We start from the raw sequence: 6,157 nt of genomic DNA, 5'->3' as shown, positions 1-6,157 counted from the left end.
GCATTTTCTTAAAATGATCAACTGCCTTTCTCTCACGGTGGTGGCCCCTAAGTCATCAATAAACACCTTTAACTCTTCAGGGGATATGTCACCGAATGTCTTATCTACTATTCGTTGCCACGAACCAGGCGCATTGCATAAACCAAAGGCCATCACATGGTACGCAAAAGTACCAAAGACAGTAATAAAAGTTGTTTTCAACTTGTCCTCTTCTGCAATTGCCATCTGGTTATATCCTGCAAAGCAATCCATAAACGAATATATCTCCCTACCCGCTAATTGATCCAAAATCTGGTCAATGAATGGAAACGGGTAGTAATCCTTAACTGTCTACTTATTCAGCTCTCTAAAATCCACACATAATCGGATTTGATTATTTTTCTTCTTTCTGATAACAATTGGTGAACACCATTCTGTGTGTTGAACAGGGAAGATCAAACCCGCTTTTCGAAGCTTCTGTAACTCTTCAAACAGCTCGTCCCTCAGTTCAAAAGGCATACGCCTTACTTTCTGACGCACAGGACGACTGCCCTCTTTTACAGGAATAGTATGAACAACCAGGCTGGGAGGGATGCCTCTCAGCTCATCATAACTCCAAGCAAAGATATCGCGGAATTCTTGAATCAAGGACACATAGTCCTCCCTCTCTACTGAGCTGAGCATAGAACCTAATTTAATTGGCTGCGAATCATTTGGCGTGCCAAGGTCTAACTCAATTACTTCCGCGTCTCTTATATGATCTTGAGCCTCTATCGGCTCGTTCAGAGTGATCTGATAGATGTCTTCCGTGGTGGATCCCTCTTTGGACTCATCACTCGATGATGTCTCACTGGCGGATAAATCCTCTAATGTCTCCAATTCTGTAGAAGATAGAGGAGCTCTCTCACTCCGCAGGGACTCAGGATAGGCATCAATCACCATGCACTGAGCACCTCTGCCGAATATCAGCCGACCGGTGGGTATATCCACTTGGCAGTCTGCTTGCAAGATCCAAGGTCATCCAAGTAATACTTGGTAACTTGGACGCCCTGCAAAACAAATCACCCTAAAGTTCAAGAGGCATTCTACATTTGCAACAGTGACATGGACCTTAGTAATGCATCCTTCCGATTGCCTCAAACTATCATCCGCCATTCTAAGAATTGTGGAGGTATCTTTCTGGATTGCAAGACCCAACCTTTCCATCAGTTCAGAACTCATAATGTTAACAGATGATCCCGTGTCGACAATGGCATAATCTACTAATATCCCATCGACATAGGCTACAACCCTTGGGCAATGCTTCTCAGCATGCTCGAACCAGTCATCACCAACTCGCGCAATACCCAAAGGTTCTACGATATACCCGGTATGCAGGATCTTTCTAAATTCCTTGCGTACTCCTGGGGAAAGCTTAATAAGCTGTAAAAGGTTCACATCCGGCTTGACTTCGCAAAGAGAGCTTGCCAAATCGAATTCATGATAGTTCGGCAGAGTTCGCTTTTCACGCCAAACCATCCGTTCTTTAGGTCGCTGAATCGGCTTTATTGCTTCTTTCTTAACTTTCACCTTCTTCCTCGGTGGTTCCTTATCCTTCTTAGCATCGGCTTTACTCTCCACGGGCTTCAGAGGTCCCCCTTCCATGGCAGGATCTAGAACTTGCATTCCTTTGTCGCCCTGTTTAGGGTTTCCCTCGACAGGCTTATTCTTATCGTCCTCTCTACCCTTTTGACCTCTTGTAAGGACAGCTCGCAGATTAGAGGTTTCAGCGTCATTAACGCGCACAGCCTCAATCAAACTAACCCCACTACCACTAGGTAGCTCCTCCACTGTAGTTTTGGTCGCTGGAGTATTTGTTTAGGTCCGTCTTCTCGCTGGGAATCATTTCCTTGCGCACAATGATTAACAGGCCCTGGTTGCCGACTACCTCGCTGGAGGGAACTAATCTTGCTCCAGCAAATGGCTGCTAAATGGCCGGATTTTCCACAGATATCGCACTTGACATTTGGGCAATTCCATGGATAATGTTGCCCACCACACCATTTGCAGCTAAACCTCGAAGGTGCACCCTCATCTGGGTATCTACTTCCTATCAAATTTTGTTGTTTTTTAAGAAAGTTGACATCAACGGCTATTTGTCGATACTGCTCCGTAATCATGTCAGTATAATGCTTCATCATGTTCTTAACCTGGCCAAAAACATTGGAAGCTCTCGACTCGTAGCCTTGATCATTACCCTGTCGTTCCATCGGCCTGACAATTCGATTAGGCACTGGTTGTTGAACCACAGGCATGGTATTAGGATTAACTGCCTGGCCTCCACCATTTGGAGCCATTTGACTGCCCGTAGGCATCGACATGCTAGGGGAAGCTGGTAATAAAGGCACATTCTGCATCATGTTCCCTCTCCCATTAGGGTTAGCCATCGCTATCCCTTGGCTACCACTGCCATTGGCCGTCGCCATATTATTTTCCAATGCTAGACCCATATTCGAATTGCCTCGAGAGGCATAGGCTGCTTGTAATCGGGATTCCACTTCTTGTGCTCGTGTAATGGCAGTATCTATATCTCCCAAAGGGACACTGCTCAACTGCAACTGGATGTTAAAGTCCAAACCATGTAGGAAATATTGCAATTGGGCAGCTGCGGGGATAGGAATAGAGACTTCCAACTTATGGAAAGTCTCTTTTATTTTCTTTGCATAAGCATGAATATCCTCGTGTGGTTCTTGGCAGGTCACGTTGAGTACACGCAACCAATATTGCCCACCCCTTTCAAGGGCAAACTCCCTTCGAAAAGCTCCATAAAATGAATCAATATTCAATATGGTTCCGGCTTCTAAACCATGATACCATATGACAGCTCTTCCTTTGAGAGTCATGTTGAAGAACATCATTAAATGTCCTTCTTCTTGGATGCGACAGTTAAACATCAACTTTTGAAACTCCCTGATGTGGAGTTCCACATCTTCCTCAACTAGCCCATTAAAAATGGGTAGCGGGTAGCCTAGAGCCGGTAAATCCGTCGTTCTTGCAGGAATTGCAATAGGCTGCGCCATGACGAGAATTGGATTTGCACTAGGTATAGGGGATGGTGAGGTTACACCTCCCGCACTTGATGTAGACTGGCTTATGGAAGAAAGGGGAGCACTAGAGCTTCCACCTTCTCCTATCTTACTGCTTGTGGCACCAAAACCACTAGATCCACTCCCTTGTAAGGGTTCAGTACCGCTATGCTTAGGGGAATACCTCCTAAACATTTCAGCACGTCGCCTAGCTCTTTCGTCTCTCTCTTGCTTTTGGATTTCGGCTAGACGATGCTTATCGATGAATAACGGGTCAATCTCAGTATCCTTTGGCATAAACTACTAACTGGTCCCTAGACAACCAGGATTCGAGGACTGCCACTTCTAAGCGGCTCCCGGCAGACGCACCATTGATGGGACCTAAAACGGGCCGGCACTGGCTCATGCACTAGCCGGACCTCTATCATGCGCTCAACAACCCCACGGCCTCGCGGCCAGGAGCATGGATGACACATACATCATCTTCCTAAACATCTTGCATTTGTATCACGTCTCGTAGCCCAACTCTAACCCGATTAACACTCCTCAGAGGGAGTCCCTAGCACATTGCCAAATAGTATGAAGTACAAACATAGGAGGTCCTCCCACGGCTGATTGCTGCTACCTCACTGTGACTCTCCTACACCTTGGGGATTGGCCCCTTGATGCATCGCTAAACATATATAACACAATATCGCACACATTTCCACTCAAGGTACCAATTGATCGTATCCAGGAATGTACCATTTTTCTCACTTTCTTTCCCCCTTAGACCCAACGTCTAGCCTGCAGCTTGGACAACCTTACTCACTCAACGTTGGTCACGATCTAGAGAATACAAGTGCTATGCATCCAGGAGGTTTATGCAAATTGCGAATGTCCACGTGCTCAAACAATTAAGAAAATTAGCATTTGTGATTAGTGCAAAACATTTCTTTTAATGAATTTGACTATTGCTCATATGCGGCGTTGCATGAACCTAGCACCGAGAAACCCTCGTGCTACTAGGTTCTTAATTTTTAATTATCGACCAACCTAAATGGTATGCATAAAAACCAACAAGCTTCTCATCATTTCATTCAGCATTTAAACACCTTTTATACACTCTACCTCGTCACCCGTTTAGATTGTACATGTTGCATAGGTTTAGGGTAATATTTTTCATTTTTTTGTATGAAAAGCAATAAAAACTCACTAAAACATAAAGGTAAGGCTGAACTGAGGCTAAACCTCATACTTCAAATCCCCCCATACATCCACAAACATGAATCTTATTTTTCCTTAATTTCGGCACTCAAAATCCATTTTTCCCTTATTTTTTTCATTTTCTCTATTTTTCTTGTATTTTTTTGCAATATTAAATGACTGAAAATTCAAAATGAGTTGTGGGCTGTGGCCCTTACGTTCATTTGCAGCAAAAACACACATTTAGTTGGTGTGTCTTATTATATTTTTCATTTATATCTAAAAAACACCCAATTTTCCCATATTTCGTGTGTTTTACAGGTTTTACACTATTAATTTCATCCACAACACTTATGATTTTCTAATTTTCTGAGCATAAACAGTTGGAAGACATTGCAAACAACATTATAATGCATAATCATCCCATGGGAACAAGTATTCATGAAGCAAATTGCATAAAACATCAATTTCCTTTGTAAAAATGAGATTACCGTTCTTTGCGGGTTGCGGGTTTTTATTTGTCATATCTCGGGACTGATTTCCAGCCACCATTAATGCTCATGACAGTCCACAATCAACAATATTCCTTCCTCTTGCACCACAGAGCAATCCGGTCTTCATTGGACAAGCATCCGTCATCCATTCTTCTTCTTCTTCTTCACCACATGAATCTGCCTTTAGGGAAGAGAGAGGGAGGAGAGAGAAAGACTGAAATCAGAATTCTTCATAGAGACCGCCATTGGAGGAGCGAAGCACGGTGATAGAGTGAGAATCCAGGGGGGAATGAGGCCCCATGATCAATTGACATGGTTGTTTGCAGGCAGGAGATGGCATGATCAACAAGAGGGCGCAAATTTCGGCGCCCTCCTGCTCACGCCCTCTCCATGTTTTGATGCATGCTCCCTCCTCCAAACTTTCATGTGACATTAAATTTTGGGCTCCCAAAGGTCACTTGCCCATTTTGGCCAAATTTTGTCCACCCCTTCGCATCTTGACCGGTTTCTTGGCCATTTCCCCGTCCGGACTCCGAATTGAGCTCTGAAAAATCCTGGGCGTCCGGCTCGGCATCCCGCATTGGCCAGTAACTCTTGTCAACCCGCAAGATAGTCTGAAACATTATGAAAAATCAACAAGTGTCGCTCGGGCGCCTTTAAAGCACTTTGACGCTTAAAATCGTCCTAGATCGAGCCGCCGCCTTCGAGGTTGAATATTTTTCCCTTGATATTCGTAAATTTTAGCTATTTTTAAGCACTTCTCGGCACCAAAATTCCGCTCTCATGCCTCCACCTCCTCCCGTGCATTCTTTAGGTTGTCTTGTAGGCTTCCTGTGGCTATGTCGAAGGCCTCGGCCCTCATTTCTGACACAACTTCTATTTCTCTCTCCAGCCTTCCTTACTCTTCCATTACTGTCCACAACTGAATACCAAGGCATCCTCCTATTCTTGGCGTTGTTCTTTTGGTGCCTAGTCTCCTTCTTGCGGGCTTTCCTCTAGTTCTACATGCATAGCTTCCACCCGTGCTGTTCGCTACTGGAGCTCAGCATATTGCTGGATGAGCCACTTCTGGCCTCGCTACTCTGCCACCAAGTCTTGGGCTTCATCCTTTAGTCTTTGTCTTAGGCGATCTTCATTTTGTTGAGCCTTCTTTTCTTGGGCACTGAGTTGCTCTTTCAAGCTCTGAATTCTTTCTGATGCTCAGAGGCTTGCTATGTCATCTGTAGTTGTAGGGCTGCCATAACTTCTCTTTCGGCCTCCAGCTCCATAGAATCGGCCTTCTTCTCTTCCTTGGCCCTCTCTAGTTGGGCTAGGAGTTCAGCCACATAGGTGTCATAGTCCGCGGTCGGGTGCATCATTGGTAGTGCTATAGTGGATGCTTCCAGCTTTTGCCGCTTTGGGTCCTACTTGGACTCAGCGTTTGCCGTGCAAACA

Source organism: Lygodium microphyllum, chromosome 25 (genome assembly GCF_053477565.2).
Source record: "Lygodium microphyllum isolate KBCC chromosome 25, Lygodium_microphyllum_v1.1.10, whole genome shotgun sequence".
Taxonomy (NCBI): Eukaryota; Viridiplantae; Streptophyta; class Polypodiopsida; order Schizaeales; family Lygodiaceae; genus Lygodium; species Lygodium microphyllum.
The sequence above is the reverse complement of the archived record's forward strand: the minus strand, read 5'-3'. Positions refer to the sequence as shown.